The sequence below is a fragment of the Saccostrea cucullata genome, unplaced genomic scaffold, assembly GCF_032062105.1.
Source record: "Saccostrea cucullata isolate Sc308-1 unplaced genomic scaffold, CSIRO_AGI_Scuc_v1 ctg349, whole genome shotgun sequence".
In the NCBI taxonomy this organism is placed as follows: Eukaryota; Metazoa; Mollusca; class Bivalvia; order Ostreida; family Ostreidae; genus Saccostrea; species Saccostrea cuccullata.
In genome coordinates, this window is record NW_026928102.1 from 148,996 (window position 1) to 160,768 (window position 11,773).

The 11,773-nt window shown below is 37.3% G+C and overlaps 1 long non-coding RNA gene across 2 annotated transcripts; it reads left to right on the forward strand.

Moving 5' to 3' along the window:
* Positions 1-4,306: 4,306 nt before the first annotated feature.
* LOC134276416 (uncharacterized) lies at positions 4,307-10,462 on the forward strand. Of its 2 annotated transcripts, XR_009994034.1 has the most exons (4): positions 4,307-4,376; positions 8,673-8,753; positions 10,163-10,283; positions 10,381-10,462. It is a non-coding gene; the product is annotated as an uncharacterized LOC134276416 (long non-coding RNA). The 2 variants fall into 2 exon arrangements; XR_009994033.1 differs by lacking the exon at positions 4,307-4,376 and having other exon boundaries at positions 8,567-8,753.
* The last annotated feature ends 1,311 nt before the right edge of the window (positions 10,463-11,773 follow it).

Below are 11,773 nucleotides of genomic sequence, written 5' to 3' on the forward strand. Positions count from 1 at the left end.
TATTTATTGACTGTACATTCACAGGTTGATTTGGAACCACTTTAGCAATTTGAAGCAAGATCGCAAATGGGATATAACCATGATAACAGCACGTTTGAGTCGTACATGTAATATGAAAAAATAGGACAAAATATATTCGCATTAAATTTTGCAAATATGGATTAAAATTTGAAAAAAAAGAAAGAAGACTTTCGGTAAAGAGCTTTCTCACATTCTCAAAATGCAACAGTACTCATAAAATCAGTTGAAAACATGGAAAATTGATACCAATTACTAGTATTTCTTTAAAAAATATTATCTCAGACCCACCACACACACCCCTTTTTTTTCAGAAACCTAGCAATGTCGCTTATACCATGTATACATCAAGATTGACTTGAGACAAAGTCACATTAATATTTTTATCCTGCCTAGAGGTAGAGCATGTTCTAGGTTAATCGCCAAAACTATAATTGGGGGATAAAATAATGCATATAATATTTATTTTATGTTTCTTGCAAGTATTTGTAATTTATTTGCATCGGGATCGAAATTGTGAGTTTAAAATTATGACATGTGGCGCGAACAGCAAATTTGGCGTCAGTGGGCGGTCAGGTGAGCTTGTTGAAATTCGTCGGGGGACAACATGATTTGTTGTCTCATTCAGATGCAGTTATTGATAAAGTATTTTTTAAGCGGCGGAAAGGGACAGCTTAAAGCCTAGTTTAGCCTACAACTTAGTACAACTAAGTTGTACTAAGTTGTTTACTACAAGTGAATTTAATCTGGTAAAACAGAACAGGTTGGGACCAATCGCCCAAATGGGATATAATAGTCCGTTTGGGATATAATATCCCAAATGGGCTATAAATTTACAGTGCAAAAATTAATTTTTTTTTATTTTGGCAATAAATATCATAAATCCGCATCAAAACACTTAAAAAGGAATAACTTTTGGAAGCAAGTTTTTCTGCAACCCCACAGTTTGTATTAAGATTGATCCCCAAGAAGTTAAGGAACTTCCGAGGGATCAGTCTCCTAATCAATGGGCATACAGAAAAACTTGTCAACCAAAAGTTATTCCTTTTTAAGTGTCCTGATGCGGATTTATGATACTTATTGCCAAAATAAAAAAAAATTAATTTTTGCACTGTAAATTTATAGCCCATTTGGGATATTATATCCCAAACGGACTATTATATCCCATTTGGGCGATTGGTCCCAACCTGCAGAATAGTGAATTATTATGTTGTATTTTGAAAATGTATTGTGCTGTTAGACTGTATAAGTTTGAGACATCAGATCCTGAGTTAGGCTAACTGTGCCTTGAATCAGCTGTGTATTGATTATGCAAATATATTTACTGTCTGGCCTTTTAGGGGGTTGAAGGGGGCCGTTTTTTTTGCTCCTTTCTTAATGGCAAAAAGTGTTTTCCCAATTTCATCAAAGAAAATTTCCAACAGACAATCAAAACAAACAAAATTTGGTTATAAAATGTTGGGACTTGGTAACATATAATCTAAATGATGTTCAAAAAAATATATAAATGGCGTGCTCTTTTACAACGCACTTTGAAAATTACGCACTTGGAAATTTTTTTTCAAAGTGCGTTAAATTTGGGACCCATCAACGCACTTTGAAAAAATGTCTAAGGCTAGGTCAATATTCTTGCAAATCTTAGTTATGATAAATAATTGAACATGTTCAATAACTCATCATTGATGATGAGGTCACTTCAGGATTTGAAAGTGAGCGATTTTGATTTTTCCATGCTTTGAAAATTCTTTCTCTCTAAAATGTTTTACTGTACTTATTTCTTTCCAGTTTGCATGCATTTTATTTAAACTAAAATTTATTGAAAGTTTTCAATGTTATACCAGTTTAATATGCAAATAAATACATTGGTGTAGTATAGAAATTGGTGCCGGAAGGGGGGCTTAGGCACACATACAAATGTTTTACAAAGATATACATAATACAAGCATTGAAAATTGGGGCTTACCTTGGGGGCTAGGGGGTTCCACTTTCAATTTGCTACTGATGGCTTTGTACAGTGTATAAGAAAAAAAAGTTAAGCTGACAGAACTTCTTCTTGTCTTCTCCTTGTTCTCATTGAGGTTAATTATTAAAGTGTACATATAAATTCAAAAAAAGTTTTTTGAAAGATAGAATTACATGTATATATTACAAATTGATTCTCTCTGTTACTAAAATCTTAGTCAAGAATGTTTGGTTTTATACATTTTTTTTCAAAGTGCGTTAAATGTCCCCGTTGTAAAAATGTTTATGTACACTCTTAACACACTTTGAAAAAAATTTTCAAAGTGTGTTGAGTGTGTCCCAAATTTAATGCACTTTGAAAATTTTTTTCAATGTGTGTTGATTTTGTCCCAATTTTAATGCACTTTGAAAATTTTTTTCAAAGTGCGTAATTTTTTCAAAGAGCATTGCCACAGTGCTCCAAATACTGATTGAGTGAATGTTGAAGTATTGTAATGCTGGTAATTGTTTATATTTGTATTCAGCATTAATCATACAAGACTTACCATATTATAATACGTAATCTCTCCTGCAATACAAGTGACTAGATCTACACACCTCCATGCACAACAGACGACAACGTACTCACACTTGCCCATCGCACACAGTGTCAAGTTAATACATAACTGCTCACACTCATACCACACTACACTCCCCTCCCTTTTGAAAAAGAGGGAGGTCTTCCTGTACCTTAATACAACATATGCAAGTAAAAAAGTCAATGAGTATGTTGCAAATAAAAGAAAAACTATTATTTATTTACATAAATAGAAAAATGACAAAATTATAGGTTTTTTTTAAATTTCAACCAAATGTCACTTTTTTCTCAAATGGATTTATTGCATAAATTTATTCATCAAATCAGAGATGGCATAAAAAATATGCATTTTAATCATTTTTTTGCTCACCAATATGAAGTGGACGGGAATATTAGTAACAACCATGGGATCAGTGCAAGTGTTGGTGTCCCAGATGAAAGTTTTTGGAGCAGACTTCTTTTTAAGTACATGCATCTATGCCCTAGCCACTAAGAGATGCATGTAAGATGTCTCAAGTATGTTTCATTGTACTAGCCAGGGTTTCAGAGACAACAATTGCAGCTAATTTAAAAGAATGATCAGGTTAATGTTTTTGAAGCAGGTGTCATTTCCAAGTATTTTGACCTAACTTACAAGAATCGTTCATGTACATCTAAAATAGAATATATGGACGTACACTACCAGGCTTGCCTCGGATGCTGAATCTGGCCTTTATTTTTAATATGAGTGACTAGGTTAAAAGTTTTTTGAGCTAGTCTCATTTCCAAGTAACTATAAGGCCTATTTTGACCAATCTTCCATGGATCCATTACCAGGCTTGCTATAGATGCTGAATCCAACCTACATTTTATGGATGAGTGAAAGAGTCAAGATTTTTGTAGCAAGGAAATATTTGGAAATAGTCATTCTAATATAACTATTTACCTGTTGAATGATCACAATCAAATTAGGCCACACCAATAAAATTTGTTGTTCGTCGGACCTGCTCGTATATAAACAAAACTATGAAAATAATATTAATTTAAATTTTCCGCACCATGGAGATTCTGTGCTATTTTTCTGTTTTATTTCCGCTCTATGTATCGTATTCTTAATCGGCTTACTCTGAAAATAATGAAAAAAAAATTAATTGTCCGCTCAATTTTTTTCTTGATCCGCCTAAAAATGTCGCCTACAAAAAGTAATAATATTATTTAACCGCTTGCCTGCTCGTACTTTTTTTCATCAAATGCCCGACGAACAAGAAATTAAATTGGTGTGGCCTTAGAGATATAAAGGTTATTCAAATGCAACAATTTTTTTTACCTTGAAGCTTTATTTTGAACTTGAACTTACCTTAGCAAAGTCAAGATGTAGTTATGCTATACCCTGACACCAACCTCAAGGATAGCATTAGTGCCCTGGTAGAGTTTTAGGAGCAAGTCCATGTTCAAGTAAGTATAAGTTGTATCTGGACCAAATTGCATGGATGATGCATTTAGGAATGGACACTACCAGACTTGCTTCGGATGCTGGATCTGACCTATATTTTCCAGATGAGTGACCAGGTTAAGGTTTTTGGAGCAGGTCCATTTCCAAGAAACTGTAAGTCCTACCTGATCCAAACAAGCATGGATGATGCATCTAGAAATGGACACTACCAGACTTGCTTCAGATGCTTGATCTGACCTACATTTTCCAGATGAGTGATGAAATTATTCCCAACTCAGCCCTACCCTGACCAAACTTGCATGGATGATGCATCTAAAGATGGACATTTGAAACTTGCTTCAGATGCTGGATCTGACCTGCATTTTTCAAACGAGTGACCAGGTGCAAGTATTTGGAAAACGTCAATCCTCAATGAATTTTAAAACCTATTAAAACAGAATTTGCTTGAATATTGTTGTCAGGATAAATACTAACTGTTAAGGAAATATGATGTGAATTTTGGATTACTTAAACAGATAACATTCATCGAGGTGAGCTTCATAATCTTTGATTATCTATGCTTTTAAATGAAGTTTCATACTTGATATGAAATGAGAGTGTCTCTCCTTTGATGTGTCTGTATTCCCTCTCCTGTTTAACAGCATTCATGAGCTGAAAGTGGGGGTATGATTCATACTTGACCTCTTTGCACCTTTTCCCAATATTTTGGCTTTCCAATTTGGTGTTGGCTTTGTCAGGCTTTGACCTCTTGATTTTGAATTGACAGGAAGCAGAGATACTGAGACAGTTCAGAAGAAACATCACCAGGAGCCACAGCAACAGCAAAGGAAGCTTATGTGGAAGTATTTTTGATTTTCTCCATTCTTTCCTCTGCTCCCTGCTGACTCTAACATTACTCACCATCACCTTCCCTTTCCCTCTCATTCGTCTTCCTGAATTTAGTCAATGTTTTCTGATTTTTCAATGAATTGTGTTGTACTGATTTTATTCACGTGAATTTTTGTGGTTTGTTGCATTGTTTTGAAGTTTTACTAACATTGTGCCAGTTTTATACTTTCAGGGACTCAGAAGAGGAACAAGGATGGAGGAGCAGGGTCGACCAACAGAAGGAGACGAGATGACGAGTCCATTTCCCATCTCTACACAGCAGCCAACATGGCCCAAAGTGGTAAGTAACTTTTCGTGATTTGTTGCATTGTTTTGAAGTTTTACTAACATTGTGCCAGTTTTATACTTTCAGGGACTCGGAAGAGGAACAACGATGGAGGAGCAGGGTCAACCAACAGAAGGAGACGAGATGACGAGTCCATTTCCCATCTCTATACAGCAGCCAACATGGCCCAAAGTGGTAATTAACTCTTCGTGATTTGTTGCATTGTTTTGAAGTTTTACTAACATTGTGCCAGTTTTATACTTTCAGGGACTCGGAAGAGGAACAACGAAGGAGGAGCAAGGTCGATCAACAGAAGGAGACGAGATGACGAGTCCACTTCCCATCTCTACACAGCAGCCAACATGGCCCAAAGTGGTAAGTAACTTTTCGTGATTTGTTGCATTGTTTTGAAGTTTTACTAACATTGTGCCAGTTTTATACTTTCAGGGTTTCGGAAGAGGAACAACGATGGAGGAGCAGGGTCGACCAACAGAGGGAGACGAGATGACGAGTCCATTTCCCATCTCTACACAGCAGCCAACATGGCCCAAAGTGGTAAGTAACTTTTCGTGATTTGTTGCATTGTTTTGAAGTTTTACTAACATTGTGCCAGTTTTATACTTTCAGGGACTCGGAAGAGGAACAACGATGGAGGAGCAGGGTCGACCAACAGAAGGAGACGAGATGACGAGTCCATTTCCCATCTCTACACAGCAGCCAACATGGCCCAAAGTGGTAAGTAACTTTTCGTGATTTGTTGCATTGTTTTGAAGTTTTACTAACATTGTGCCAGTTTTATACTTTCAGGGTTTCAGAAGAGGAACAACGATGGAGGAGCAAGGTCAACCAACAGAAGGAGACGAGATGACGAGTCCATTTCCCATCTCTACACAGCAGCCAACATGGCCCAAAGTGGTAAGTAACTTTTCGTGATTTGTTGCATTGTTTTGAAGTTTTACTAACATTGTGCCAGTTTTATACTTTCAGGGACTCGGAAGAGGAACAACGATGGAGGAGCAAGGTCGACCAACAGAAGGAGACGAGATGACGAGTCCATTTCCCATCTCTTTACAGCAGCCAACATGGCCCAAAGTGGTAAGTAACTTTTCGTGATTTGTTGCATTGTTTTGAAGTTTTACTAACATTGTGCCAGTTTTATACTTTCAGGGACTCGGAAGAGGAACAACGATGGAGGAGCAAGGTCGACCAACAGAAGGAGACGAGATGACGAGTCCATTTCCCATCTCTATACAGCAGCCAACATGGCCCAAAGTGGTAAGTAACTTTTCGTGATTTGTTGCATTGTTTTGAAGTTTTACTAACATTGTGCCAGTTTTATACTTTCAGGGTTTCAGAAGAGGAACAACGATGGAGGAGCAAGGTCGACCAACAGAAGGAGACGAGATGACGAGTCCATTTCCCATCTCTATACAGCAGCCAACATGGCCCAAAGTGGTAAGTAACTTTTCGTGATTTGTTGCATTGTTTTGAAGTTTTACTAACATTGTGCCAGTTTTATACTTTCAGGGACTCGGAAGAGGAACAACGATGGAGGAGCAAGGTCGACCAACAGAAGGAGACGAGATGACGAGTCCATTTCCCATCTCTACACAGCAGCCAACATGGCCCAAAGTGGTAAGTAACTTTTCGTGATTTGTTGCATTGTTTTGAAGTTTTACTAACATTGTGCCAGTTTTATACTTTCAGGGACTCGGAAGAGGAACAACGATGGAGGAGCAAGGTCAACCAACAGAAGGAGACGAGATGACGAGTCCATTTCCCATCTCTACACAGCAGCCAACATGGCCCAAAGTGGTAAGTAACTTTTCGTGATTTGTTGCATTGTTTTGAAGTTTTACTAACATTGTGCCAGTTTTATACTTTCAGGGACTCGGAAGAGGAACAACGATGGAGGAGCAAGGTCGACCAACAGAAGGAGACGAGATGACGAGTCCATTTCCCATCTCTATACAGCAGCCAACATGGCCCAAAGTGGTAAGTAACTTTTCGTGATTTGTTGCATTGTTTTGAAGTTTTACTAACATTGTGCCAGTTTTATACTTTCAGGGACTTGGAAGAGGAACAACGATGGAGGAGCAAGGTCGACCAACAGAAGGAGACGAGATGACGAGTCCATTTCCCATCTCTACACAGCAGCCAACATGGCCCAAAGTGGTAAGTAACTTTTCGTGATTTGTTGCATTGTTTTGAAGTTTTACTAACATTGTGCCAGTTTTATACTTTCAGGGACTCGGAAGAGGAACAACGATGGAGGAGCAAGGTCGACCAACAGAAGGAGACGAGATGACGAGTCCATTTCCCATCTCTACACAGCAGCCAACATGGCCCAAAGTGGTAAGTAACTTTTCGTGATTTGTTGCATTGTTTTGAAGTTTTACTAACATTGTGCCAGTTTTATACTTTCAGGGACTCGGAAGAGGAACAACGATGGAGGAGCAAGGTCGACCAACAGAAGGAGACGAGATGACGAGTCCATTTCCCATCTCTACACAGCAGCCAACATGGCCCAAAGTGGTAAGTAACTTTTCGTGATTTGTTGCATTGTTTTGAAGTTTTACTAACATTGTGCCAGTTTTATACTTTCAGGGATTCGGAAGAGGAACAACGATGGAGGAGCAAGGTAGACCAACAGAAGGAGACGAGATGACGAGTCCATTTCCCATCTCTTACAGCAGCCAACATGGCCCAAAGTGGTAAGTAACTTTTCGTGATTTGTTGCATTGTTTTGAAGTTTTACTAACATTGTGCCAGTTTTATACTTTCAGGGACTCGGAAGAGGAACAACGATGGAGGAGCAAGGTCGACCAACAGAAGGAGACGAGATGACGAGTCCATTTCCCATCTCTATACAGCAGCCAACATGGCCCAAAGTGGTAAGTAACTTTTCGTGATTTGTTGCATTGTTTTGAAGTTTTACTAACATTGTGCCAGTTTTATACTTTCAGGGTTTCAGAAGAGGAACAACGATGGAGGAGCAAGGTTGACCAACAGAAGGAGACGAGATGACGAGTCCTTTTCCCATCTCTACACAGCAGCCAACATGGCCCAAAGTGGTAAGTAACTTTTCGTGATTTGTTGCATTGTTTTGAAGTTTTACTAACATTGTGCCAGTTTTATACTTTCAGGGACTCGGAAGAGGAACAACGATGGAGGAGCAAGGTCGACCAACAGAAGGAGACAAGATGACGAGTCCATTTCCCATCTCTACACAGCAGCCAACATGGCCCAAAGTGGTAAGTAACTTTTCGTGATTTGTTGCATTGTTTTGAAGTTTTACTAACATTGTGCCAGTTTTATACTTTCAGGGACTCTTGAAGAGGAACAACGATGGAGGAGCAAGGTCGACCAACAGAAGGAGACGAGATGACGAGTCCATTTCCCATCTCTATACAGCAGCCAACATGGCCCAAAGTGGTGAGTAACAAATTTCTTATTTAAATGAAGTTTGTCACTTGTTAGGGAATGAGAGTGATTCCCCTTTGATGTGTTTGTTTTCTCTTTTTAAGCAGAAGAAAGTTTAGGCTGACCAGGATCCTGAAGTGAGGAACAGTCCCTCTCCCATTTAACAGCATTCATGAGCAGAAAGTGCGGTAAGATTCATACCCGATCTCTTTGCACCTTTTCCCAATATTCTTGCTTTCCAATTGATGTTGGCTTTGTTAGGCTTTACCTCACTTTTAATTTCAGCTTCTTCTTTAACCGCTCAACCAATTTCAACCAGTTTTGGGATTAAGCATTTATGGGTGAATGGGAAGAAAAATTGTGAATTTCATGGTCTCCCCCCCCCCCCAGGCCTGAGGGGTGGGACAATCTTTAAAAATCTTCTTATTTATTCCTGGACTTATTAAGCAGACTGTTTGCATGATTGTAATCAACTTTGAGTCCTCTACCAAAAATGTGAAATTCATGGCCCCTTGATCAGGGGTTCTTGTGTAAGGGCGGGGATAAATCAATTAAATAGTGAAAAAAGTGCATTATTTCTTTAAAAATCTTCTTCTCTACTCATGGGCAATAGATAAACTAACCAGGTACATAATTATGTTGAATAAGGCTGCCTCTTTCAAAATTGCGAATTTCATTTGGTCCCAGGGTCAGGGGTTCTGTTGTAAGGGTGAAGTTTGTTTGATATACACTTTATACAGGGTTATTTTCGCTCCATGTTATTTTCGCCCTTTCACACATAGAAAATATTTTGCCCAGTTTTATATTTGCCCAGTTACAATTCTTTCTAAGAAATCATTCTGTGTTTTATAAATTCAACCCCGTTTTAAATTCACCCTCATGTGTGTAGGGCAGATGGGGAGAAGATAAAACGGGGGCAAACATTTCCCTGTATACAGTAGTGAAATTGCATTTTTTCTTTGAAAATCTTCTCTTCTCCTGGATAACAAACTAATCATGTACATAGTTATGATGAGCAAGAAAGTCTCTTCCAAAATTGTGAATCTCATGGACCCTGGGTCAGGGAATCTGGTGTTAGGGTGGGGCTCTATTGATTATTTAGTGAAAAGGCATAATTTTTTGAAAATCTTCTCTACTACTGGGTATTAAACAAACTAAGTACATAGTTATGATGAGCTAGAATGCCTCTTTCAAAATTGTGAATTTTATGGCCTCTGTGTTGAGTGTTTTGGAGTTAGGGCAGGGCTCTATTGATTATATAGTGAAAATACATTAATTCATTAAAATCTTGTACTCTGCTCCTGGGTATGAAATAAACTAACCAAGTACATAGTTATATTGAATAAGGCTGCCTCTTCCAAAATTGTGAATTTCATAGCCCCTGGGTCGACGGTTCTGGTGTAAGGGCGGGGCTCTATTGATTATATAGTGAAAATGCATATATTCTTTAAAAATCTCCTCCTCTGCTGCTGGGTATTAAACCAATAAATTATGTACATACCGGTATTAATGATGAGGAAGGATGCCTATTTCAATTTGTGAAAAGTCTCAAATCAGTTTGCAAGGAAAGATGAAACTCGTGTGGATTTATTGTTAGGTAGTGTAGTGGTTGAATAAGGAGGTTGCTGACTCTGCATCGTTGAAGATGGTGGAATAAGCATTTGGAGGAAGCTGGACATATTGGATTGAAACAACATGCCAACAATGCTGGAATGGAGGTATTTCTTAAAAGTTAGAGAATAGCAGAGGTAAGTTTGTTTTATTATTATTTTGACACACCTACTGAGTACTAACATTTCTGATATTTATCATTAGGGGTCTATGTGGTCCTTCGTGTTTATGGGTCCCATCGGTTGTTCGCGTCACGGCCACCTTTGACGGTCAGTCTGGAGTGTTTCCTGCTGCAGTTGGAAGGTAAGAAGTGTATAGTAGTTGTAAGTAGCATTACCATGGTGTTTCTTAGTGTTAGGTTTAGTTTGGTGTTGTAGTTTGAGTCAGTAAGTAGGCTTTAGTTGTTGGTTAGACAGCTTAGAGTTCTGTAGGAGTGTAGGTTATTATTGTAATTAAGGTATTTGTTAGTTAGTGCATGATTAGTGCTTGTGGTGGATAGGTTTGCATGATTAACACCCTAACAAGCAGGGTTCTCCATGAGCTGTTTTACTGTGTTGGTCCCGACACAGAAAAATGTTCTCTGACACAGTAATGATTCAAATTTTATCTGTGTGAACAGGAAAAATTTTGCCAACACAGTAAGATCTGTGATAATAAGAAAATCGAAACATACAAATTCTCTGTATCTGAAACATTATTAATCAAACAATTCTACCGTCTTTCAATTCTAAAAGATATCTAGAGCACTTAATTACGGTTTCACCTTGCGGAATCAATTATTTCCTACACCCTAGCCAGACTTTATGCATGAAAGAACAAAGGCAAATAATTGGTTTTCATACTTCCATGTAACGGTTAATTGGTACTAGTAGTTGCAATTAAAGTACATTGTATTATTTTTAGAAATATATTTAAATGTCTTTTCTATAGAGCAATGGCTCTAGAATTACTGTAGATCACTAAATTTTCGCGACACCTTATTTTGCGAGATAGTCATTGACTCTTGATAAGCGAGACAAAATTTCACGAATTGTGGTCATTGCTCTATATAATTTTAAGGAATACTATTATACGCGAGAATTAAATTTTGGCTAGCACACTATCTTGCGTAATTACACGAAAATAAAGTTCACACAAATAAAAAGTGATTTACAGTATGTTGGCAATGTAAATCAAACATAACACTGTACCGAAATCATTTACTTGATGTAAATAAATAGTTTTAAATTTTCAAGGAACTTTTAAAGCCATATATGGCGTAACTGATCAAAAAAATATATTTTTGAAAAATACAAAATTAAGTAAAGAAATATAGTTGATACAATTAAATTAAAGCTTTTCATACAATTCTGAACACTTAGAACACCTCGTTTCATCTAATAATAGATTTTATCTTCTCTGTAATGTGTTATTTAAATCTTTTAGTTAGGAGAAAAAGAATCCAAATTAAATTGTGATATCTTTATAACGCAATTGCTTTAGATTTTGTAATTTACGGAAAAGTTCTATCTTTATATAAAGTAATGATACAAATAATAAGTTCTTATAATTTTAGTCCAATAATTTTCATTGTACATACAGAGTTTTCAATAAGATT